At 37.9% G+C, this 27,353-nt stretch overlaps 1 protein-coding gene across 2 annotated transcripts in view; it reads right to left on the bottom strand.

Moving 5' to 3' along the window:
- Positions 1-27,353, bottom strand: part of MSRA (methionine sulfoxide reductase A) — a 293,020-nt gene that overhangs the window by 240,639 nt on the left and 25,028 nt on the right. The gene's annotated exons all lie outside the window — the stretch shown is intronic.

Genomic DNA, 27,353 nt, shown 5'->3' with positions numbered 1-27,353 from the left:
CTTTTCTCTGCAAAACTAAAATGCCACTCTAGCAGGAATCTTCTCCACATACAAGGAGAGTTGCATATCCATCTTCTCTTCATATAGAATTATAATTGGAGTTTTTCACAACTCACATCATAAGCCTTGCTTTTCAGCTTCAAAACCATTTCTGTGGCTGACCTTTATTTCTCTTCACTATTTCCATATCCTTCTCATCATGGAGACATCATCAGCAGATGTATCATTCTTGATGTAATCTTAGCAGTGATGTACAGCAGTCTAATGATGGAACAGCACCACTGCTTTTTCTCTCCATTAAGAATTATTACTGAAACTAATCCTTTTGGCAATTTTAAAAAGAACTGATGGGGTGGATATTCAAAAATAAACTATTTGCATGCATACCTTCCACAAAAATCAAAATTGGAGATGGAAGTTTACATTCCTTTTAAATTCCAGTAGGCAACCTCTACAGTAGTTACCACTTTTAAACATGTTGGCAAATGCTGGCTGCGCAGGGATGTGGTGGAATCACCATCCCTGAAGGTGTTTAAAAAACACGCAGAAGCAGCGCTTAGGGACATGGTTTAGTGGTGGGCTTGGCAGTGCTGGGTTAAGGTTGGACTTATGATCTTAAAGGTCTTTTCTAACCTAAACGATTCTGTAATTCTGTGTTGCAGCATTCCACTAATGCCCTTAGCGTGCCCACAGGAATGTGCTAGTTCCCTTACTAAAAATAATATATTCAAAACAGGAGAAGGTTTGACCACTAAGTGCAGATCTCACCAAGATGGCTACTCTACCAGTTTCCATTAGGCAGCATTGGTAATGCACATCAACCCAAACTATCACATACTTAGATTAAATTTCAGTCTTCTATGCAGGATCCTTAGAGGATTCAGATCCATTTTCACTGCACCTTTATAAAGGATCCCAACCACGAGATTATTCAGAACTACTGACACCTCCAGTTGAAGCCACAGGCACGCAGGAGTCACGCAACCAGAAGGAAAACAAACAAGGTCTGTGACTTTGTAGCACATTGCCAGAAGACTATATTTTTCCTCAGAGAGGAAATGTGCAGAGAAGATAAAAAATAAAAATATTTAGAATTCCGGATTCGTGGCAATTTTAATTCAGCTCTGTCAGGCCCTATTCTCCTCTAAAGGCTATGTTTTTAAGCCACTCCATGTTTGAACTGTGACAAGGGACTCCAGATACCCAAAGCTGCTGACCCATTAAAAAGGAAAATTCTGAAAACTCCTGAAAGTCAGTAAAAGAGGAGAACTGACAGAAGAGTCTAATACTTAGTATTTTTAAAAATTAAAACTATAGATATCCAATACCTCTTTTAATATCTTGTCTCAAAAATGCTTTGTTTCTCTTCTTGGATAATTATTGAGTAATTAATGTGGATCTACAATGGCATCATCCCAGGGCTTTGCTTACACCCAAAAGAGCAAGGTTACAGCTTAGCCTGTTCCTCTTCACACTTATAAACAGTTATCTTAGTCAACCACCTCTTCCTGTCGTGTATGTCAAATTTTCATGAAGCAGCACAAGTGATGACGGCACTTGTTTTGTGGGTTAAATTTTCTTGTGTGCTTTTAACAGCATTAAATCTGAAGCAAAGCAACTTTGTAGAAAAAACCTCCTGGAGTTGAGAACTCATTAGCATGCCAAAGGAACTTGTTCCAGCAAAGATGATTACGCAAATACCCCTGTGAGAACAGGAAAGTTCTTTGAAATATCTCTCACGGTTCAAGACAGCACCTTATAAAGTGTAGAACGATTTCTGAACTGCCCAGATATGCAGAAGGAATAGATTCTCACATAGCCTGTCCCAATTTTAAGTGTTACTTGGTACACTCACCTAAAACATCTTTAGAAAATGGAATTTTTACTGGTACAGAGAAAATCAGTGCATGAAGTGTAAATAAGGACAAACTGACATTCCATGAATTAAGAAACTTGCTCTCTGAATCGTTAAGTAGGTTATGTGCCTTTATTAAAAAAAAAAAAAAAAAAGTGCTAAACAAGACCAGAAAGCTACTCAAACCAAACATGACATGAAATGGTATGAAGCTGAGAGATCAAGACAACATTGCTACCATCCAGGTTTATCGACATTAACTTTTTAACTATCATCATATACCAAAAGCTTGCAGTAACTACAGCTATCAAATGAAAAGGTTATATCTTCTTATGTGCTGCTTCTGCTTCTTTTAAAATAGTATTTCCTTTTAAATGCAAGTTTAGCTTAGTTTTAATATTAATGCCTACAAGCATCCATGATGCAGGGATCATGTACTGGTAAGAGACAAAGTGAAAACACATGAGGCAGATTAGGACAAACCTAAAATCCTAACAGAGTAATGAAATAGTAGAAATGAATCAAATGTAAGTCACAGCTATAAAAGGCCATTTAAAAGCTTTCTTTCAAACAGGTAGAAAGTGATACTGGAAAAGAGGATATGTAAAGCCATGCATTGGTTTGGGGAAAAAGAATTCTGGGGCCGTGCACAGATTTAACTTTCAAAATACATTTAGTACTTTAAATACACATTTTCCTTTCTGTACAAGTTGTGGCATGATAGAGATAAACAATGCACTGGTAGCCATGTATCATGAAATGCCAAGTATGGTTTAACAGCAAGTGGCCTTGAATCTTCGCAAACCTGTGGCCAACAGTACTGGCAACATAACGTGCCCTGGGCAACATCAACCCCCACTCCCCCTGTCCACTTAGATCACAGCAGCACAAACTCTAATCATTGCTGCGAGCAACATCAGAGCCTCAAGGGCAAGATGTTGCTTACCAGCTGTAGATTAAGGACTTCTGGTCTGGCAGATGGAGCACCTGGATGGAGGCATGGAGACCTGAATTCCGTTTCCAGCTGTGTGGGTGATCTCTTTACACAGCCTTGGGGAAGGAGCTTCTTGTCTCTACAGAGTGTGAACTCATCCATCACTGACCCAAGTTACAACAACCACAAAGCGAAAAACATGGTGAGGGATGAGCTGACGGACAGTCACCACTGACACTAAAGATGGATACTCCCCAGCACAGAGGGAGCGTTTATCCTTGGAGTCTGTTTCACCCTTTACAAGGCTAGGATGACCTGGTATTATGTGGTTAAAATTTGTGTCCAACTTCAACCTTGTCAGCAAAATTCACCATTCCTTCCTGCACAGCTGGACTGCAGGGGTCATAAAACAAATACTGTGATCATTTTTCCACTAAAAAGTATTGAAAAATGAAGAAAGTAGTTAAGAGTAAAGTGTTTTTTTTTAAATTTAGCTGCAGTTTTTCCAAATACTAAGAGCTTGAAATTACTAAGTAGGGAGAAGCAGATTTCTGTATTTGTAGCTTCTTTTTTTTTCAGATTGTCTTTTCTGTTGCTAGGAGACTACAATCCCAAATTATCAATAATGATGAAGGACATTATATTATATTTTTATTTATTTTATTACAGAATGATCAAAACAACTTGTACCTTAAAAACAATGTAAAACAAAAATCTTTTAAATTCAGAAAAATTTTAACACAGTAACTCAGCGTCTTCAAGGCTCAGTAACTACCTACAGCTCAGCAGTATCTCAAAACAGGTCCAGCATATTTACCATACAAAAATGTAACAAAGGAGATAATAAAAATGGGTGAAAGGTTTCTATCACCCTTGATTAAATAAAGCATCTGCTTCTGCCCTTTAGAAGAGGACCTTGTATATACAGTTAATGAAGAAACAGGTCATCCTTATGTTAAACTACCACACAAAGAGACATTGATCCAACATAATTCTGGGATCATGAAAATGAGATGTAAGAAAATTTAAAATAGATAGTAGAGAAAAGTGTTACTCTGCACCCATGAGGACACAAGAAATCAAGTTGTGAAATATTCTCAGCAAGAAGGATCTAGCAGAAGCTTTGGAAAAAACCAATGCAGTGTTACAGATCATAAACCAAAGAAAACACATAAAACGCTCTTCTGAATGTGATACAGTACAGACATTATTTTTGCAGCCAACATCAAATACTTTGCAGGATTCTTTATTTGTTGGGTGGATTTGTGTTTTGAAGTTTCATTTTTAATAACAATACATAATACAAGACTTTTGCTTCTTCAATATAAATGCACAGAAAAACAGTAAGCTATAAAATTGTGTATAGCTATATTAAAATTATGTATGCAGCTACAGTATTCAAACTAAAATATTTTTAACACACTGAAAAACCCACAATTTCTGAAAAGTCAGTTTCTGCAGCTAAACATCAAAAAGAATGCATTGATTTAAAAAATAAATAGAAACATGAGAAGGATTACAGGTATTGGGAAAATAGAAGAAAGTAAAAATAAGAGAACTGATGTTTCTTTGGGGTTTGATGGTAAGTCTGTGAAGATATTTTTTGTTAATTCAGACTACAAATTTCCCTTCCTTTTAGTAGGCAATCTTTGACCCAACTGAAAGCAATTAAGACTAAAAGCAGGGATACCTAGGTGTTTAAATTTTTTCCTGCTTTTTTCTAGCAGCAAGAGCTAGTGTGGATGTGTGGCAAAATCACAATATACAAACAACAAATCTCAGCTATACAAATAAAATTCAAGAAAACCCACAAGAGTTCAATATGCCTGCCACTCAGAGTGAAAAACAAAGAGTCCAGTACAAAGTACAAACACAAGCCCAAAAGAGTTTGGGTAATTTTAACTTCTTATTTTCTCAGCCCCTGCAGGAAGCTAATAAGGCATAGTAGAAGTAGTCATGCAGAAGTACTCACTCATCCTCCAGAAATATCTACAGTCAATAAGGAGAGACAAATTCCAGTTCACCTTGCTGCATTGCTCTCCACATACTACATCCAGTGACGACACAATACCTGGCTGAGGCACCACAAATCACAGTGGTATGGCCACCTACTTTCTTCAAAGTGCCACTTACAGCTTTTAAAGCAAGGAGTTCCCTTGCCATCAATACCTCACACTTGTTTGATCCATCATCTGTGACAGGGAGGGCTCCCACAAATGGGGGAACAGACATATTCAGCTCAGCTACTACTATCACTCAACACTGCATCATCTTTTTGCTGAGGGTTCTAGGTAGACAAGAGTTTACCTTAATAGACTTCACAGAATATAGGAATAATAGACTTAACAGAATCACAGAATTATGCAAGTTGGAAAAGACCCTTAAGTTCATCAAGTCCAGCCATTCACCGAGCACTGCCAAGTCCACCACTAAACCAAGTCTCTAAGCGCCACATCAACACAGCTCTGGGTGATTGTGACTCTCTCCCCATCACGTACTCCAAGCTCAGGCTGAGCACCAAAGCAGAGAAGACGGAGGGGCCCAGACATGCCTGAAAAACACAGAATAATTTAGGTTGGAAAAGACCCTTAGGATCATCAAGTCCAACCGTTAACCCAGCACTGCCAAGCCCACCACTAACCCATGTCCCCGAGTGCCACATCTACACATCTTTTAAATCCCTCCAGGGATGGGGACTCCACCACCTCCCTGGGCAGCCTGTTCCAATGGCTGACAACCCTTTCAGTGAAGAAATTTTTCCTCAAGCAGACAAACACTCCTGCCCAACTTGGTGTCATCTGCAAATTTACTAAGGGTAAATTTACTGAGGTACTCAATCCCCTCATCCAGATCGTTGATAAAGATATTAAACAGGACTAGCCCCAATACTGAGCCCTGGGGAACACCACCTGTGACCAGTGAACAGTAATCAAGGTATTGTGTACATTTCACAATATAAGGAATAAGGTGGGCTAGCTTGCCAACAAGGATAAATTAAGATTGTATACAGTTAATGAAGAAACAGGCCTCTTACTGTCAGAGGCTTCACTAAAACAAAAGCCATTGGGGATGCCATTTGTGAGCTGTGCAGGAGTGTTCTTGGGCTAAATAATGAACCTCCTTGGTGCACTGGGGCTGGTTTATGGTTCATGGAAGCAGTTGGTTTGTATTTAAAGGTAGTATTTTATGCAAGCTTTAGAAGAGTGAGACTCTTCTCCTCACCTTCATTGAAACCTCTTGATATTAAAAATGTAGACATACCACATGCCCTAATTTGGTGAAGTTATGCACTAATGTCAGAAATAAAATAAAACCTTGCTGCTCATAATGGTTACACAAATTGTTAGTATATTAGTTCTCTTTCCAGCACACCAGGTCCGATGCACTGAGAATGTGGGGATACTGCTAACACGGAGACCCACAAAAAGTTAACTGTCTCCCCTGGGAACTGTTCTACTTAAGTTGCAGTCAATGCTAATGAGTAGCCTTCTTTTGGGCGGTCTCCTCTGTGGCTTATGACCTTAAAATGAGTCCCTGAGAAATTCCATGTCTCATTCAGTCTTTCCACAGTCATGTCAAGTTACCCTGAACGCCACACCTCCTCATTTCTTACTCTGGTTCTCCTCTGCAAGTCATCCTTCTTCCTTCCCTTCTCTGACTCATACCCAGATTGCCTGGGCATTCATCTTTATCCCTCCATTTCCTAGCTTTCTTATTCCTTTTATCACTTCACCTCCAATTCTGTATGCGATCACTGTCATACTGGCCTTCTGACTGTCTGCTGGACTTTTGGTGAGTATAATATTGTTGCCTCTGTTCTTGAAAGAGGAAGAATAACTAGCACACCTTTTAAATTAATGCATTTAGCCTTAGTCCATACAGCCACATGTAAAGCATACGTACTTTTAGTATACTGAAAAACACTTTCTCATCAATTTTCATTTTGTCATTGAACTTCTGGCCACTAAAAACTCTTCCAACACAGATAGCTCAGAAGAATAAGTGGCAATCTACTTTTATCTTTCAACCAATAAAACACTTTTGATAGATGAGCCATCCATATTCTGACAGGCAAGCAATCTCACCTACCTAAGCTGGCCCTGCTTGGAGTGGGAAGCTGGTCCACAGACCTCTAGAGGACTCTTCCAACCTACATTATTCTAAAATTATACAACACAGTGCAAACAATCACTTTTTAGCTTTCATTTTAAAAACTACAGTATACCTCTGCTAAAGAATTACAATGTATGAGATCTTCTCTACTTAACTACCATTTTGATCAGCATGTTCTATAGAGAAGGTGGGGTAAGGAAGGATAAGTGAGGAAGAAAGTCTGTGCATCTGCATAGTTTTGAGGCTACCAAAAAAAAATAAAATTAAGCCAACTTTGAAGATCTCTTTCTGTGTCTTTCTCAGGATTTGTCACTGTTCCACTCTAGCATCCTACATCTTGGACATTTTGCATTCCTATAGACTGCTGTAACTTCTGGGCTGACAAACATTTTCACTGACATTGAATACCTACAGCTGGACAGGAATTGAATGACATTCTTCAATAGCAATTGTTTGTATGGCTTACATTAAAAAAAATGCTGGAAATTATCAATTAATAGTTTGTGGGTTTTGTTTTGAACAAAAACTGCAAACATTTCAGAAGTATTAAAACACTTAGTTGCATATTTTTGAAAATAGTTGCATATTGAAAAGTAGCAGCAGCAAGCAAAACTCCAGCTCCATAAAAGGAAAATATTTTTCACAACAAAGTGGTTAAGCACAAGAACAAGTTGTCTAAAAAAATGTGATGAAATCTACATCCTCAGAGATTTCACTACTCAACTCAGCAAGGCCCTAACTTTGAAGGCAGCCATGCTCGGAGCAAGGAACTAGATAACTTCAACAAGTCCCATATAACCTAACTCCTTCTGTAATAGCAGGAAATCACACTATTTTAGTTCATAAGTGTTTGTTTCCAAATTTAAGCATGATAACAAGAATTTTAAATGGACAAAATCAAAACATTTCAAAATTTTAAATATCTCAACATTTTTACTTCTTTTAACTTTTTCATTTGGTTACTGGTATCTCTGAATCTTAAAACATATAATGCAAACCAGCTATTGAACCAGGCTGAACTGTATGAACAGCTATTGAAGCCAGGCTGAACTTGCTCTCCCTCCAACAGAAGAGCACAGACACAAAAAGCAAGCCCATATTGGTAACTTCCTAGAATATTTGCCCACCTTCCAGGGATTCCCCAGCCCAAAGGTGGTACCTGTATCTGGTATCCCCCAGCAGACTTTTCTTCCATGGTTTTGTCCAGTCACTTTTAGGAACATGCACACTTCTAATAGCTGATATGAAAGACTTACATCCCCTGCCCTTTACAACTTCAAAGCAATTGTGTATTACGTTGATTTTTTTCAAATACTAAATAAAAACTAAATAAAAAATAAAAGCTGTAAAAGAATATTTTTCTTTAGTACTAATTCAGTGGGTGGCTTAATATAAAGAGGTATAAGAACATTTTCCCTCCAGCAGCTATGTCATTTAGACTCTTCAAAAACCTATTCTAAAAACCTGCTGTTGGAATTTCTCTCATTAATCGAGCTAAATAAGTCCCTGAAAGCCTTTGGTAAAACAGACACTAGATTACATTAATTAATCATTTACATTTTCTTCTGATTTTGCCTCAACTGCCACAGGCAACCCTGCCTCTTCAAAGATAACTGCAATGCAAGAACAATAACTACTGTTCATAAGGGCAGCAAGAGAATTGAAGCAGGGGTACATTAGGTGAAAATTTGAACCAATTTATTTGCATCATATATCCTACCAATTATGTTGCTTTATGTGAAGTTAAAATACTCTTCTGTTCTGACTTCATTTGCACAAAACAATAAGAAATTAAGGGAGGGGGGCGCAGAAATATATTTCCTTCTTAAGGACTACCTCTCAAGTATGCCTAGAGGGAAGACATTTATTAACCTGCATGTGCCAAATGCAGGTGACAGCACATGAGGACTCCTATATTGGCTTTTCATTGTAAACTTTTTCATTGATTTGCTGCAACCAATGCCAGCAGTTCAGCTATCTCAGTACACAGTGACTTCCTTGTGCTTCCCAAAACTCATCCTCTTACAACCTGTGCATTTTCCTCCTAATTCTATTTGTTACTAAATAATCTGTTTGATTATGTTTATCCATTATATTCCAAATTTAGACACAGTAAAATAAAAATGCATATTACAAATCATTAAATAATTATCATCTATATAACAACATATTAATATAACACTGATCACAAAAATCTTTTTGATATTATTAAACTGTTTTACATGGGTAAACTTAGTTACCTTTATTTTATGTGCTTCTGTTCATAATCAAAAATCAAAGACCTTTGTAAAAGTGAGTAGCCATCAGCACTGATCACTTCAGTCAAAGAACTAAAAAATTGTAATTCCTTATGTGATCACACCTGTTACCATTTCATACAAGGACCTACAGACTCTGCTAAACTGTTAGCATTCAAACCATTGAGAACTAACTTCCAAGAAGTAAGTATCACTGTTTCCCTCAAAAACAAGACTGAGGATCAGCCACCCAAAATTCACTGTCACCATCAGGTGGTGAAGTATCAGTATGTCTCATCTCAAACAAAAGTCAATCAATAGTGGGGTGCAGTTTTTTGTCTCATTTATATGCCTAAAACATACATATGTCACTGCACATATTTATAAAAACTATAAAACGCAGTGCACAGAACGTCACTGTGAAACCTGCGTACTGCCTTACCGAGTGAGAAAGAGGAGCCCACTCCACTAAAAATTAATAACCTCCTTGTAATTCAGGCAAGTACAAGAGACATTTTTGCATATGGCGTGTCAAAAAAATAGCATATCTTAGCATGTAAGGTCACTCAGCTGTCAGGAACAGAAGCAGAAACTGCCTTCTAGACATATAACGAACAAGAAATCATGAAGCTAAGCAGGAGAGGAAAGGGAGGAAAATTCTAATTTAAGCAAATTTAAACAGGACATGGTGTATGCACTACATCCAAGACCCTGGCCCTGCAGACTGGCTGGTGTATTTATCTCCTCTGTTAAGTGTCAGTATGGACTAGGAACATTTCCAAAAGATGTTTTGAATGTTGCTATAGTGTGCTGTTAGATGAAAGAGTTTAATAGTGTGGATGTAGTCAGACTGACTCAAGACCAGTAAACAAGTTTGTTTACTATGATGGCGTAGCCTATTACAGACATAAAAATGTATTTGAGGTGTGATCCTGGGATGGATCCCACACTTGGTTGATCTCCTTTCTATCAAGTATTTGAAAAGATTGCAAATATTCTCCACTTCATTTACTCTAACTCTAACCTTACTGGTAATGTGTGGTTTGAAAGCAGCTGACTACCAAGAAGCTATTCCACCAGCTTTTGGTGGTGTACCTAAAACTGTGGGAGTAGAACACTTGTGCAGTAACCCATCCCCCAGGATGTATTCTTCAGCATATCCAGAAAGCAACAAGAAGTTTCTCCACCTAGCTGTACAGTTTATGAACTACTAAAGCAGGAGTATGAAAAAAATGCATGACTCCCACAAGCCAGTGAGAACTCAAAAAAAGCTGTCTGACACAGAAGCAGCACGCTTGAATCAATGGCTTCCTGTGCAGTAACATAAAGTTACTGTAACATAAACATAAAGTAACATAAAATCACAGAAGGACGTAGCCTGGAAGGACCACCGAGGTCTGAAGCCTAAACACCTGCTCAAAGCAGAACAAATTAAACGTTAAATGAGACTGCTCAGGGTCACCCCCAGTCAAGTTTTCAAAATCCCCAAGGATGGCAATTCACATTCTCACTACGAAGACATTTTTCCTTACATGAAATCAAACTTTTCCTTGTTACCGTTTTGCTGTTCATAAAGCAAACAATGGATAGTCATCTCTGATGATTGAGTTGGATGTGTGATAAGTCCTCTGTATCAAACATTACTTAGTAAGACAGTGGTCATGTACAAGACCAGGTTCGACCTCCAAATGATTTTAGAGACCATTGCATCCAAGTTGATACGTAAATAAACAAAGAATAGTAATGGCCATTTTGTCAAGCACAAATCATAAATAGTACATCAGAAAACATTCATTCACTAATTGTACACTGAGCAAACTCGCCAACATATGTAGGTCATTCCCCCCGCAAAAGAAGTAATTTATAAGAATCCTATTCAGACGCTTCTCCAGCACAAAATTACAAGCGATGTTGCAAATCCTGTAATCTTCCAATCTGGACAGTGTCTATCCACCGGTAACCCTATTTGGCAACACTTCTGAATTGACTGCCCTGCTAGATTACCTGCATTTCAGAAAATGTGATGCCAGCAACTATATGATCATGGCTGTGTCTGGCTTCTTACTGTGTCAGGTATTTCTGGGCTGTTCCTTCCCATTCACAGAAAGCTTCCAGAAGTAGAAAAAAGACTTAAAAATTCTATGGAAGAGCCCAACGAGGTCAGTTACCAACATGTAGGGAGATACAAATATGGCTAAGTGCCAACAATGACAATACCTTGATGGTGGCACTGCGAGGTAGTAGCCCATATTCCCAGTTCAAACCTAAGTAGATCCCAACCTTCTTAAAATTCATTTTATTACTCAAGTTCCTTCCTAACATTTACTTACTACTGGTTTATACAGCCCAGTGGTTGCAGAAGATAAGTGGTATGTGATCTAAAGTTGAGTAGACTCCCATGGGGATGCAGGGGATCCCCAGGTACACTAAAGCCACCACGGCACTCCCCGTTATCTCAGACTGAATGACTTCAGTGAAATTTAGGCAGGCTGAATCTCACTCAGAAGCTGTTCACACGTGATTCACCTTCATTTGGACAAAATAAATGTATAACATGCCTATACAGAAACTGCCAGAACAGAGATTAACATTAGAGTGCCACAAATCAGGCAGAACTCGGCTTTGATTTGTGAATTCTCTGAATGCAGGACAAAGCCATGAAGGAAAGGAACAGGAATGCTGTAAGATAGAAAATACGAGTGATAGGCAAAGATTTATAATTAATCAACAACAGGAATGCAGCACTGTTTTACAAGGCAATAATCCAGCTCTATTCCCTAAGGTAAAGCCTAGGAGAATGAAGGCTGAGTAGTTTTTTTGAAACAAGGCAACTGGATTATTGCCCCATAAAACAGCATGGCACTGTGATTATTACCTTTGTGTTACATGCCCTTTTAAAATGTTTTTCCCCATAAATGTTTAAAACGTAACGAGTAAAAAGATCAGGAGAAGAGAAAGGGGACATGCGATAGAAGGTAACACATTTAATATTTTCTTCTAATTTCCTGAAAATGTATCAAGTAAGAAATGTAAAAGAAATGGTTTCAATCAGGGCTATTATAAATGGCAGCAATAAATCCTATTAATAAGCAGCATCCTAAGATTTTACGTCTCTTTTATTCTTCACACATATGTTGTTTCCCTCCTCTGCTAGTTTTCTCCCTTGTGACACTCTCCCAAATGCATAGGCAGTTTTTCTTTATCTAGAATTTTCCCTAACATTTAAATTTTACATTATATTCAATACACCGCATTTCACCAATCCCAAAACAAGGAAAAGACTCGAATATCTTGGAGAACCTTATTAGTGACAGCTCATAAAACTTTAAGCCACAACTAGCCTTCATCATCTCCGCAAGAACAGGACATTTGGGGAACCCAGAGCATCTTGTCTCAGGGCCTGAATCTATGCCTTGGCCTGACTGACATAAGGCAGTCCATGCCACCTGGTCTCAGAGCTGAAAATCACTTCACCTTCTTTTATTTAGAACAGACCGCTGTATTGCATCATAGCCAGTAACATAACAAAAATTCATTATGCATGGTAAAAAAAACATTCCTGGTAAGATAATACAAATATGCCAAGGAAGAACTAACTTCTTCATCTGTAAATTAAAACCCAAGTACTAGCTTCATTCACAGTAACACCAAATACATATGATTCACTGAGTAACATCATGACCAAAGTAAGAAAATTCAGCAGACTCCCAAATCCTCTGTTTCTGATACTGTATTTAGATGCGCACAGCTGCCTCACAAGTTTGACATCTATTCAAGGTATTGAATTTTAAAGAAAATAACAATGGAACTTTCACAAACATTTTATCTGTAAAAATTCTTCTTTCTTCCATTTCAAAAACCTTGCAATTCCTCTAATAAAAATTTCTTTATAAAGGCAAACAACCAAAATAAATACGATTTCAACTGACACTGTTTTGAAAACATTAAATGGAATCCCACTGGGAAATTAAATGGAAATGTCATCTGTAATAATGGGAGAGATTGATTCATAGACAGAATCTAACGTTGTAAAATATGCTACCTACATAATTAGAGGAGACCAGTTTTCCAAAGGACCAGTCTCTTACACCTTCCAATAAAATCAATGCCTAAATACAGATTTTGAAAGCAAATTTCAACATATGTGCTTGAAATATTTGGCTACATTGCAGAAATTAAATCTGAAGAGCCCTGAAAGCATGCTCCTGCTACCTAAGGCACAGAACTCTCTGGGTTCCAACTGCTTCACAAATGTCTTTTTGGAGTAACTGCTATCACCAATGGCACAATTACAGCTTGATTTCAAAATACTTGAACTACACAAAGTATCGGCAACCATTGTTACAACAGCTTAAACATAAGCTGTCCACTTACAAATACCAAGTATACCTTGGATAAAGAAATACAGGAAAGCTGACACTTCCTAGGCTGTGGATGGGAGGAGAAGGTTTTAATTTCCCTTACTGTCAAAAAAGTGAAGTCAAAGTTTTGTGTCATACAGGCAGAAGGAAACAAGAAGCTGTGTACATAGCAAAGCTTTGAGTTTCACTATTACATTCAAGTCCCAGTATGACTCATGACACGCAAGTTCAGACTCAACCAAAACAGAATTAACAATACAGAAAATTTTCTCCAGGTCTCGTCAATTTTAGATAAAACCAATTTTATCTGAAACTCCTAAGCAGTAGTCTTAGGTTACTAGTAAAACTGTTTAAAGGATACTGTAGAGAGCCTACTCATCAATATTCAAGTCATTGTACCATTACACTGGGTTACTGGACCTTCCTGGACAAGGGTATTCTAAGTGTTCCCAAACTGTGGCCCCTGAACTAGTAATTGCAGGCTGTCATGGCTAATCTGCAGGCAACCCTTAAAGAACACATTTTCAGGTGTATCGTTAGCTCTGCAACTTTGCCAAAGAAGTCTGTAGTTCTCTTCCTAGCACTCAGGAACAAGGAAAAACCACCTTTTGCATCATTTACACGGCTCGGTGAGGAGCCAGGGTCTAAAATTTTTTAAACATAGCATGTGCTCTTTCGCAGTGGAACCTGTGCTGCATGAAAAGGTGGAAACACCTTCTTCAATGAGGTTAAATGTCTCCATTTCCTCTTCGGTGAATTATAAGATCTCTGTGGGTTGGTTCTCTATTGGGTTGTGACAAACGTGGCAGTGCTAATAAAACTGATGAGTGTGTGAGTGCCAAAGATTGTTTGGTATCCCATTCTATGGAATGCTCAGGACCTGGTAGCAGTAATGGCAGCCACTTTGCAGTGTATTCAGAACAGAATGTTTGGAGGCATAAATTCTCAATAAAAAGGAAAGCAAGAGAAATATTAACTCAGATATTGAGGCTACTAAATGAAAGGCTACTGACTTCAGTTATGGTGCAAGGGACAATGGTGCTGTGATTATAAATATTATCACTTCCATTATTACGACCATTAAAAATGAAGCAAGTAAAATTAGAAAATTTTACTAAATTTAGAAAATAAATAAAGCAGAAATTTAACAAAAACTTTTAGCGGTAGTTAGATGCAGTTCTGTGTGGGACAGAACTTTTACTGTTTACACAATGAAAGAGAAATCAAAGTAATTTAAAATGTTTAGACATAAATCCATGACTCCACATTATATTTCATACTGTTGGTACCATCGGCACTGGTTTTGCTCCTGATGCCACAGCATTAGGCACCAAGACTGTGAATCCAAATGGGAGTAATGTAAATGTTTCCGAAAAGGGAAAGATGCAAGTAGAATGGTAGCAGCAAGCTTCACAGCGAAGCCTCACAGCCTCCCAGTAACAGAAAGGAACTTTTCATGCTGCTGACATCTCAGAGGACCCTTAAGGAGAAGGACAAGAGCTTCGAGATGCAAGTGTGCAAGGGACATGACATGAGCTGCAGTTACGGACAAAAGAACTACAGCAGATGTCTCCAATTTGGGCATACTAAACAGCACGCTTATGTGGACAGAAAACAGCAGGATAAAACTTGAGTACTGGAGCAGAAAATCCAAATAAAAGAAATTGTGTTGTTCAAGGCAGTAGAAGGAGCTAACTATTTTAGACAAATGAAGGACTTTCCACGTTTGTCTCATTTTTATCTTTTTTAAATGAAATAATAATGATTTACAATAAAACAATTACAGAGCTTTTGATCTAAATGTCACTTAGAAACTTGAATTTAAGCAAGTGTACAAACCAAGTTGAATACCAGAAAGTCTGGAAAACTTAACAGAAAAAAAAAAAATTTAAAAGAGCTCTGTGATATCTGATTTAATGAAAAAAATGTAAATGTTTTAATTATCTCAGAGAAGCATATAAGTTTTACTTCCACCACACACACACATATATACATTTGTATAAATACATAAACACACTCTCATCTTTAAATAAAATCTCCTATGTGAAAGGTAAGTTTCATAACACACATCAGTAAGTTAGGAATTAAAAAAATGCATATAAGGATTTTGCAATTTTAAAAAACAAAAGGAGAAAACCAAAAGATTATATTGAACATAAAGAAAACTCCAAATATGCTAAACAAATCAAGCAAGGGTGCAAATAACTTTAACTGATATGCAGTAATAACGCAATAGGATTACTAACTCTTAATATGTTGGTCCAAAATCAGATTATTTTAATTGACTATATTCCCTATTACCACAGCAATATAGGACAAAGACAAAATACCTTTCATACCCTGTGAGAGTAAGAGGTTGCTCATTTACTAAGCAAGCATGTAGGGCAAGGGAAATTGATGTAGTAAAAGAATGTTTTGTAACCAAGAGATTTCTGTTCCTAATAGCAAAAGAAATATGAACACAGAAAACATGTATGTAGGCACTTCTTGAAAGACCTCATCTATAAACATTTCTTCTTATCCTCCCCTTTCTTTACTTGTTTATCTTCCTATCATTTTTCTCATTTTCTTTGATTTCTTCACTATCTCATTATGTTAAAAATATTTTTTTCATTTTAAAACTACCTTTGGCTGCTGAATACCCAGAAGATTTGTTTCAATGAGCTCCTTATAAAGGAATCCACAAAGCAAATATAAGCCTGGTCACTCCAGGGCACAGTACTGTGCCCTTTCATTACAAGACACCATCAGCTGTAATGTTTTCCGGTAATATCACACATAATTCCTGCCAGTGGGACTGCGCCTAATCCCAGAGGATGAAACAGCTGGGGGAAAATAGCACATGCAAAATTCACCACTTCCTACATACAATTCAAATGGTAACATACGCAGTCAGGACCACCAAGATTGTCTGTGGTAATAACAGGAACAGGCTAGCCATGTACACAACATGCAAGTTTCAGATACAAAAAGCACAATAGAGAGCAGAAGGAACACTTTCCTTTTTTGTAAATGAAAATTATAGTTTAAAAACAGGCTGAGAGTTCACAAAGGAAAGACTGACCAGAATATCACTAACTTCCTTGCACTAAAAGATCGTAAAATCTAGAGGTGCCGTTCTTTGATGCAGCTAGGTGCATGGGTTGAAAGACTTATCACATCTCTCTTCTCTGTTACAGAATTGCTTCAAAATACTATAAGGAGATAATGAAGAAACTAAAGAAAGCTATTAAAATCCCAAACAAGACCTTCCATGGATCACCCTCAGTGCTGGGTGGACCTCAGGGCATGGAGCTGCTCCAGCCTCATGTCCGTCGCAGCACAGGATTCAGCAACCTTTACCAGTTACTACCATCCATATTTACTGTTAGTAGACCCCAGTATTACGCAAATTTTGTTAGTCTTCCTAATCGAAGGGATCAACTTTGGAAGTAGAACAAACTGGGAGCAAGTCCAACCTATGGAAGATAGTTTTAGAAATGTTATGCTGTATTGTTAAAGCATCATCCTTCTGTTTGGGTCATTTTATCTCTCTTTGTTCATGTATTGTATCAACAATCACAAAAACCAGGGTTGGGGTTCCTGGAGAGAAAATCTAGTCCATCAGTCTGTCTTAAGGGACAACTACCTGTTGTCATCTCTGACAGCTGTTTGTCCAACCTGATCTTAAAGACTGGTACAGTTGGATGCTCCAAAGACCAAGAGATCATCTATTCCATTACTGGTCTACCAGCATCTTGAGAATTTTTTCTCTAAGATCTAACCTGAATCTCTTTTGACAGAGTTTAAACCCACTATGCCTTATTTGAGCCACCACAGGCATGGAGAACAGGTTATGACCTGATTTACAGCAGCCTTTTACATAACTGAATAGTGTTATCACGTTCTCCTTCAGTCTTCTCTTCCTTAAGCTAAACAACCCAAATTTGCTTTCTCACTGATATTTTCTAGACCACTGATCACCTCTATTGCTGTCCCCTGGACTACTTCCAGTTGGGCCACATTTTTCTTGAAATGCAATGCCTAAATCTTAAAATTTGTATTACTCCATATTGTACCCTACCGCTAGAATGACAGGGCAAACGACAGAGAGAATGTAGCACATTGACTCATACAGACTGTCTTCTAAAATGTCTCCTGTGAGCCACAGCAATGTGATGGCATCACCCAGAAGACACAGACACAGGCACGTGCACAGACACACGCACACACACACACACTTAGATGTAATTATGTGCCTACAAAGTATTCTGCACACTGCTCGTAATTTCTAAAGAACATTTACCTGCTCCAGATCAAGAGAGCTAAAGAAAGCCTTTGATTTACAAATTCACTGCTTATGAGCACCTCAGTCATAATTCAGCACTTCTATGAGCAAATTAATTGGAAGAAACTATTCCACCTGAGGCTGCAATAGCATTGTATTATATAATGAACAAATATGCCTAAAAGTGCCTACCACTGTCTGCTGACTACGAAGGAAGACAGGAGTAATGAGTCCTACGTACTTACACTGCAGATATTGATCCTGGCCCAATTCTCTCATCAGAGTCTTAAGAGACTATTTCAAGTTAAAATCTCACTGAATAACAGCCAAGACCACAAGCAAAGGAATTCTAGAAGCTGTTAACTGAGTGCCCATAAAAATAGTCTCCATTTTCATCAAAATACATCGGGCAGACAAACTGCATCACCCTCAGAATTGTTGTCTAAAAAGTTATAAAGGTCGAAGAGAACTGGCAAGATAGTTGGGCATTTACATTAGCATAAACACATCAAATATTCATTACAGTGGAGCACTCATTATGTCAGCATCTGAATTAAATAACAAGAATAAAAAAAAACCAACCACCCAACTATAAAAGTAAGTACCACAATAGCCTCCTGCAACACAGCAATTTTAAAGAAGAGACAGCAAGACAGCAATGCAGAGAATCACATTGCTCTCTGTTAAAACTGGCTCATTCACTACAAATTTATTGGCTTTTAACACTTCCCCTTCAGATGAATTTACACAGAAAAAGTATTACAACAGAAAGAAAGGAATTATGTTGTACAGAGTGAATCTATATGAAAGGAAAAACATTACACTGGGACAATGTATCCTATTACAATAGCGCAATGTATCTTAAATGCAAAATTACACCAATGCTATAAGTTTATGAGTTTAATCACAGTAAAAAGAAAAATTACAACAGACATTATGTAAGCTCATTTATAAAAAGTTATTACACTGGGTGCACAAAAAAAGAAAACAAGAGCCTTAGGTGTAACAGCATCAGAACAGAACACCTCAAGTACTTAAAATGCATTGCAACTGTGCAAAACTAATGGAAAGGCATACACACATGTAATACCATGTCTTCTGGGGACCATAAACCTCTTTACTACAGATTATAAGGGTGGGGTCCCAGCTTGCTAACAAATGCCCACGTGTTAGTTCCTTGGATAGTGCCAAAAATGGATGCGCTAGCATTAGGTCTGACATACAGGATCACTCTTACGACATTCTCACTCACTGGATAAAGTTATGGACAAAGTAATAGAAGCGCTGCCCTCTTTGTAGCTGCAGGTATAAACCATTGTTGAACAGCGTTGGTTTTCTTTTAGAACAGCAAAGCACTTACAGTAACATGCTGCTGCTGGCAGCACATTCAGTATGGCACTCGCCTGTACCTTGCTAACCATCTCACCTCTGCCTTCTTATTCTGAAGCATCACAACCATCCAGCTGAAGAAATACCTGCCCTCAAAAGGCAGACATTGACTCTCTTCTGTAACCTCAGCTGGCTGTAGCTAAGAGGGTTGGCTTGCTATGACTTTCACAACCAAGGTTTAACATCACATTACTGTACTATCTATGTAGAAGGAAGGACCACAGAGACTTCTTTGTTTATACTCAGCTATGTATTAGATGAACTAGACCTAGCAAACTAGACCTTATTCTGTAGACCTATCTGTAGGACTGGAAAAGACACAGCTGTGGAGCACCCAAAATAAAATCCACACAGAAGCCTTTCATCTAGTATAAGCACTCTTACACTGTATATTTGGTGCTGTGCTGAGATGTAAAAGGGATGATGGCTTGCTCTGTAAAATCCATGCAAATGGAAACCTAACAGTGTCGAAACCCAAAGTTAGCTTTTTGCAGACAGGGAACTGGGACTAAACCCATGTTATCTATCAGGAAAAAAGCAAGAACTGTTAAGTGCATTATCTAAGAAGATGGTCAAATAAATATTCCAATTTGTTATAATGTAGCAGATCAAAGACAATGTTTTCTGTATGCCTCTTCCGTGATTCTTCTAATACTAATTTATATGGAAGATTAAATCGAAGTGGTATTAAAATATATTAATAGCCCAAATAACAGCTTGCTAGTATGGACTCCCCACCTTTCACACCTGTCCAGAAAAGCATTGCATATACTACTGTACATCTCATATCTCAGCAGAAATACGTAATTCTGTATCCTAATGTGGAGACAATCCACAGTATGGAACAGAGATAACCTACTGACTAATTATACATCACATCTGCTCTCAGATACTCCATACCACCCACACTGCTCTCCAAAAAAGGGAACCAATTTACTTTTTTAACTGCATGTGACGGGCCTGTTCTGTCTGTATTGGGTCTGGCTGAGCCCCATGGCAGCCCTCATGGTGATGTGCTTTGTATTGGTAGCTAGAACGGTGGTGATACACATCAGTGTTTTGACAACTGCTAAGTAGTGCTTGCACAGCATCCCAGCTGTCTCGCCAACCTTGCCACCACTACGACCAGTAGGCTGGGAGTGGGCAACATCTTGGGAGGGGACATAGCCAGGACAGCTGACCTAAAATGGTATGGAATATGCCATAGATCACATGACCTCTGCTCAAATATAAAAGCTAAGAGAAAGGAGGAGGAACAGGGCGGGGGGGCAGGGGGGTGGGGGGAGGTCATTCAATTTTAACAACATTTGTCCTCCAGAGCAACCACTACGCTCACTGAAGCCCTGCTTCCTGGGAAGTGGCTGAACATCGCCTGCTGATGGGAAGCAGAGAATAACATCTTCTGTTTTCCTTTGCCTCTGAGTGTGCAGCATTTACTATCGTTTCATTAAACTGCCTTTATCTTGACCCACAAGGTGTTTTTATCTTATTTGCTCCCCATGTTCTTATGAGGAGGGGAATGATAAAGCAGCTTGGTGGGCACTTGGTGTCCAGCCAAGGTCAGCCCACCACACCGTCTTATATAAGGATAATGTAATTTTCGATAGCTTCTGCATATTAAATCAATAATAGCTTCCTTAAGGATCTGCATGACAGGTATATATCTTCTCATTATAATTCAGTGAAGTCCAAACAAACCTTTCTTCAGACCTTCCAGTTTCCTTTCGAATTCAGTATATGTATTACCTCCATATCAGAGAGAAGGGATCTGAGAACCTCCCTAAATTGTGGACCTCCTTATAAGCATATTCCTGAAGTGTCTGAAACATCCATCTGTCATAACTGCTTTCCTTACAGCAATGTACATCTGTGAAAAGAATGAAGCTGAAAGTCTCCACAGGTGTGCGCCACCCGATCTCACCATAAATAAGGAATAAGGTGAGTATGACATCCCAGTTTCCTGACTATACTCCATTAACAGGTTGTTAAGAGCACACAGGGCAAACAGTCAGTGTTTTACAAATGCTGTATACTTTCTGTTTTTAAAAACCAAACATTTGGTACTACAGAGGTTGCAACTTCAAACATACCAAGGCTGAAGATGTCAGCAGGAATAAGAATTTAAGAGAAAAGATGACAACAAAACAGTCATCTGTGCCAGTCAGATAATTACCCTAAGTAAATTAACAGTCACATTGATCAGAAGTGGTCATGCAATAACAGTCAGATCTTGCTGCCCATGAGAACCCAGCTTACCAATGTGGAGAGACAAACATCTCTGGGTATCTAATTTATGTCAGTACATTTCCTACCATAAAGCACATCCAGGAAGCACATCCTTCACCCAGCCAGAACCCTTGCTCTAAGAACTACTCACTGCCCTGGCTAAATCAAAATACTTTGAGGAAATCAGAGTCCACCACCCCTTCTGTAACACTGTGCTATTTCATACTACTTCTACAGTCTCCTGTGCCACAATAATCCTAATTCACATACATGCTAGCACGCAAATTTCAAGCCCTATTTTCTTTTTGTGCCCTCATATACTACATTACTAATTGCCCTGGAACCACAAACATCTCTGGAGGGTGGCAAACGTGTGGGGAGACCTTCTTGCTCTCTACAACTACCTGACAGGAGGCTGTAGCTGGCGGGGGGGGGGGGGGGCAGTCTCTTCTCCCCAGTAACAAGTGACAGGACAAGAGGACATGGCCTCAAGCTGCACCAGGGGAGGTTTAGATCGGATACATGGAAAAATGTCTTCACCAAAAGAATTGTCGAGCACTGGAACAGGCTGCCTAGGGAGGTGGTGGAGTCACCATCCCTGGAGGGATTTAAGAGACGTCTAGATGTAGCGTTTAGGGATGTGGTTTAGTGGTGGGCTTGGTAGAGCTGGCTTAATAGTTGGACTCAATGATCTTAAAGGTCTTGTCCAACCTAAATAATTCTATGATTCTATGAAAGAACGGCTTCAGAATACACTAGTCCTGAAGCAAGCCTAGTGAGCTCAAAACACCCTTTACCTATCTTTTGAGATTTCTGAAGTACAAGATTTAAATTGAACTTAAACCTTAAATCTTCATGTGGAACAGTTAGTAGTAACAGGATGCCTTGGTAACCCTGTGTCCCTTACTGAGAACTCTTTTTTTTTTTTTTTTCCCCAAAAAGGACTTGTTCAGTGTTGAAACCCTGAAAAATAGGGAAGAATGGAGACATAGCAGAATTAATTAAAGCAACCAAAATAAACTAAATCAGTCATATCGGAACTGAAAATTTCAGGGATTAGAGAAAACATGACAGGTTCCAGAGAGAAAGAAAAAAGACCTTTTCCTGGGAGTTATGGAAATCAATGCACTGCTCTGAACAAAAGTTGTAAGACTGGTGTTAAGATATCAAAATCTAAGACCAAGATGACACAATCATAAAATCATTTAGGTTGGAAAAGACCTTTAAGATCACTGAGTCCAACCGCTAACCCAGCACTGCCAAGCCCACCACTAACCCATGTCCCTAAGCACCACATCTACACGTCTTTTAAATACCTCCAGGGATGGGGACTCCCCCCACCTGCCTGAATGGTTTGTTCAGCACTTGACAACCCATGAAGAGATTTTTCCTAACATCCAATCTAACCCCTCCATGGTCCTGTATTCACAAGTTCTCTTGTCATTACTCATGACATAGATTACATTATTTGTAGGGCCATTGTTCTTTGCAATACATAATCTGAGTTTGGGAATCACATACGTGATAGAAAAAGCCTCTACAAAATATCTCTGGTCTTCATTGGCAAAATGATAAAAAAGAAAGGCATTCTAATGCTTTTTTCAGATGTCCTCACTTGGCTTCAGCTGCAACTCCAACAGAGAACAGTTCTCCTGTACGCTCTGTGTCATGACTGCCAGCTCTATGAAGATACCTCAAACAGCCTAGGATGTCTAAAAGGGCGCTATATACTGCTGTTGGGTACCTAAACTTCCCAGATGTTCCCAAAGTATATACCCTATTTCCCTAAAAAGCTCTTTTCCCATCCACCACCATCAGAAGAATGAAGATGGTAACAATATGAACCTCTGGTGAGCTGCTATTTTGTGGGTCACGAAGTAGAAATTCAGACGCTCTTTGAGTGACTACTGAGCGTACAGTATCCTCTCATACAGACTAGGGAATGGTGTATGAAAAAAACTAATCCATTCCAAGATACTTAGGAATATGGAAAATATGGAAAACATAAACAGTATCACCAAGCATCTTCAATGATATCTTCACTGAAAAATACAGAAGGGAATTATATTTTTATTAGGAGGTAGAAAATATAGAAGCCACTCTCCAGTTTACAACACTAGACAAGATTCAAGTGTCTCTGTCTTCACAATGTTTAAGCCCAAAGCAGACCCAGAAAAGATGACCTTAAGACAACAAAAAGAAGCTCAATAAAGGAAATGTAGCCGGGTTCTGCTTGATCTTGGCAAACTTACAAAAAAAAAAAAAAAAAAAGGCGATTTAACAAATGTAAAGAAGGGACAGTAATGGAAATTTCTTGCAAGACCCATAATTCATCCCTTTGTAATGAAAACCACATTCAAATCAGGAGCACATTTCAATCCCAGCACCTCCAAGACCTAAGATAAGAAAAACCACAGTGGCCACTTCATATTTGTTAATTCTTCTAGCCACAATAAGTGGCATCTTTGTGAACATAACGGAACACGGAATACCCAGGACAAGGTGAAGACCACTGGAGCTTTCAAGTACATAGAGTGAGTGGTCCCTGGTCTGCTTCAGGGAAGAGACAAACGTTCTAAAATTCCGTAGCATCAGCCAAATATGGAAAAACTGCTATAGTGACTCAGAGAAACAGATGTATACTGGGTGTAACTTCATTACAGGAAAACAACTGGAAAAATATAGCTGTCCATAACTGTCAAGAGGATAAGCTTCTATCATTTCCACAATAATTCCCACAAGATTATCACAATCAGTCAGGCCCTGAACTGTGGATTATTCCTTATCTATAAAATAAATGTGACTATAGCAGGCAATACTGTTATTTTAAGGCAAATATATTACAAATTAATATTTTCATCTTCTTATAATTTGTTGTCGTAGTGTCCTATTTTCTTAACCTTGAAATTGAATATAGCAAATACTGCATTGTAGTGGAGCACAAGCCTGTACTTTAATTTTAACACTTTTTTAAAAAAAATTAAGAATTTGATTGTTCTTCCTCAAATTTGGACCACTAAGTGCCAGATATCTTAGTCTAAGCCAGCTGCCCTGTGTTACTTTTAAGGTCAATAGAGTGATTCACAGGACCAACGTGTCAGCCATCTAGATCACCTTCTAAAGGTGTTTAGTCCTCCACAATGATTACAAAAGTTACTTAACTCACACGCTGTTTTAACAGCTACACTGGACAAAATACTACTGATCTGGCTCAAAATTTCTATTGCACAGATGAAGTCTGTGGCCTATACTTTCAAATGGAATAAGGGAGTGGAATTCCACCAAAGTCAATCCTGTTATGCCAATTTACAGTGTTGAGAAACTAACGAGCACGTGCACACATACTGAACAAGTGATTTTAACCAAAATGAAGAAAAATTCTGTGTCTGTTTTCATGAACAAGTGGAGTACTTTATCCTAAATTGTGATAAGTATAGGCGATAAGAAAGAAGAAAATACTACAGCCTTCTTCCTGCAGTTTCTCAGACAGTTTTCCACCTTGGTCAAGGTTGGAAATCTAGATAAAATATTAGGAAAACACTTAACAGTTTTACATACCTTGCTGTGTACTGCAGCAAGACCTGAAGGAAAACATACTACATTATACGGAATAATTAAAATGATGACATCAGTGCCAGAAAAGTTGCTACACAGAGAGAAAAGACCTTGCCCTGTAGTGGGCTACAAAATCAGCAATTATTCTGGAGTAATGGCAAATGGTAAATGGAAAAAGCCTTAAAATATATATAGATTTTTTTAAAAAATACTGGTTACAGAAGCTGAAAATACCTCAGCAATGGCAGAATATGGAGATCTATCCTACGTAGATTATCAAGGTAACCTTCAGCATTTTCCATGGATACAGGAATGCAAAACAACACACAAAAGCTGCATACACTGTTTTTTAACATTGATATTATTATCCTACAGCCATATTTAGGAAAAATCCATAGTCACACTCAGAACTGCGTATCTCTTCCTTGTCCAAAAAAATGTATTGGTTCATAGCAAGTACTCATTCAACCTTTGTACAAATCTGTGTTAAAACCAGTTTACACATGTCAATATAAAAGGCACAAACTAAGCCATTACAATCCCATTTTGATCTCAGTCTACTTTGACACTAGTAAAAACAGAAGAGTAAGCCTTGGTTTATATATTATTAATACATACAAGTGAGATCAAACATAGGCCCATTTCACTATCAAACACAACACTCCTATGTGAAATAATACTATGCCTCTGTAGCTCAATAAGAAAAAGCAAGTTAAACCCAAACCCCTAATCCTCACCTCTACATTGAAATATGCCACTTCAAGGAACTGTACAATCCAAAATACATATTAATGATTCATTAAGAATTAAACACAAATTGCTCATTTATGAAGTTACTAAACTTAAGCAATAACTGAGGATCATAAATGAATCATGATAATGAATAATCCGATTAAAGTATCCAGAAAACTCAAAATTATTATAAAGTTTGTAAATAAAATATATCAATACAATAAACCATGTCAAATTACACTCACAAATTACATTTGCATGCAATCCAATCAACTTTCTGGAACCAACCATTTAAGCCAGGCAATTCAAATTTTGCTTTTAACTTGCCAAGTTGGGGTACTTTCCAAAAATAAGCACTTAGATGAACTTTTAAAAGCAAAGGGTTTAGCAGAAAGAAAAAAATACTTTCTTATTATATAGGCCAAAATAAATCTGCAATTGTGTATATCTCATTTAGGAAATCAAAATACACTGACTAGGAATTTCAAAGATAAATAATAGTTTCAAAATTGTAGTAACTGCTTTCAAAATAACTTCAGTGCCAATATATGTTCAAATATTTGTACAAATAATTACATTTGTAAAAGCATTGCAAGGACCCACATGTTGATCATGTTTAAAACCCAAGAAATCATTTATTGAAATTACGTAAATACTCAGGAGATATGGCTATTCTAATATTCAGAGCTTGTTTTCACTCAGAGGCACCACGACAAATGTTTTCTATTGTTTTCTGATTTCTAATAATGACATCCATTAAAAATTTGTTTTGAAATATCGTGATTAAAGAAAATTGCATATGCTTTGAGCCTACACACTATTTCTAAGAAATACGGGAAATTCATTTCAGAAAACGCACACAGATAGACAAACTTAGTACACTGTTGTGATTGCAAACTTACACCCATCACATCTCTCTGTTTCCCCGAACACATCACATGTTAATGTCTGTGCAGGAATGAAGAACATACTAGCTAACCACACAGAAAGCAAAACTGAACTTCAAACATTTCCTTTCCACTGAGCATCAATCTGCAATCTATTGCGGGATACCTATTTTAACACACAGCTGTCATACATTTTGTAACGATTTAGAAAGACAGGATTGCTAGTTTTATAATGTATCTGATTGAGACACTTTCTTCGAAAATCACTAACAAACCATATTAAAAGGTTTCAGTACATCAAATGGTAATCACAACAGCATCATACCCACTATTTAACTACAGTATCTTTCAAAAGGTTCACTGATGTAGTAAAAATCTGACGTATCTTGCTATGAAACCAATTTAATGTAATATTAAATAACCCAAGTTCTTTTACATAACAAAAAAGACCAGTTATTTTTAGTACTCTAATAATCAAAATGCCATGATGTGCAGTTGAAATACAAACACATCCCTCTTAAAATGTTTTTCATTAATGTTGTCTCTTTCTTTCCTTAACATAAAAATTAGGGAAATGTACTTCTGCAGCATGCCAGAAATTGCACATCTTACAGGCTGAACAATCTATTCTTTAAGGATAGTATAATACTTACTATAAGTGAAGATGATCCATAAAAATCTATGCTTTACAGTTACTCTCTGAAATAATAATGCTGATTGTCACAGCAGCAGTAGTATAATCCAACCACATCCAGGCCTAATAGGCAGCATGCTAGTATTTGTTCCTATGAAATCAG

The sequence above is a fragment of the Falco peregrinus genome, chromosome 7 (assembly GCF_023634155.1).
Source record: "Falco peregrinus isolate bFalPer1 chromosome 7, bFalPer1.pri, whole genome shotgun sequence".
NCBI lineage: Eukaryota > Metazoa > Chordata > Aves > Falconiformes > Falconidae > Falco > Falco peregrinus.
This window is presented reverse-complemented; position numbering and strand designations above follow the sequence as displayed.